This window comes from Asparagus officinalis, chromosome 8, assembly GCF_001876935.1.
Source record: "Asparagus officinalis chromosome 8, Aspof.V1, whole genome shotgun sequence".
Taxonomy (NCBI): domain Eukaryota; kingdom Viridiplantae; phylum Streptophyta; class Magnoliopsida; order Asparagales; family Asparagaceae; genus Asparagus; species Asparagus officinalis.
In genome coordinates this window covers 126,056,571-126,056,945 of record NC_033801.1, presented here as the reverse complement: position 1 = coordinate 126,056,945, position 375 = coordinate 126,056,571, and the positions used below count along the sequence as shown (strand labels likewise).

General features: G+C 39.7%; 1 protein-coding gene across 1 annotated transcript in view; it reads left to right on the top strand.

Annotated features, from left to right (window-relative positions):
* LOC109821879 (protein FATTY ACID EXPORT 3, chloroplastic) overlaps window positions 1–375 on the top strand; it is a 9,522-nt gene that overhangs the window by 411 nt on the left and 8,736 nt on the right. The gene's annotated exons all lie outside the window — the stretch shown is intronic.

Sequence of the window (375 nt, the reverse complement as noted above, 5' to 3'; positions counted from 1 at the left end):
CTTCCGAGCAAAAAAAAAAATGTTTGTTTAGCTAGAAAAGCTATTTCTAATACTAACTTAAACGGTGACACTTCCTGCTTTAATTTTAAAAAGCTCAGAAGTGTAGGCTAAACATGAGTCAATTTAGGAATAAAATCAAATTTTGCAGTATATGGACATTCTCTACTTCCAAAAATAATAGCAGTTCAATACCTCTTTCTCCTTGGCTCTTTCCAGGGTTGTTTTTACAAAAAGCCAGCCGGGCTCTATAACAAAGGAAATAATTGCAAAAAACCTCACAAAAACCTCCCTCAAATTCCTCGTCCTTCGACCGTTCCGCCCTCAGAAGACACGTCCTTTGCAAACGTTTTTCCAGCCCCCAGCGATGGCCGCCGC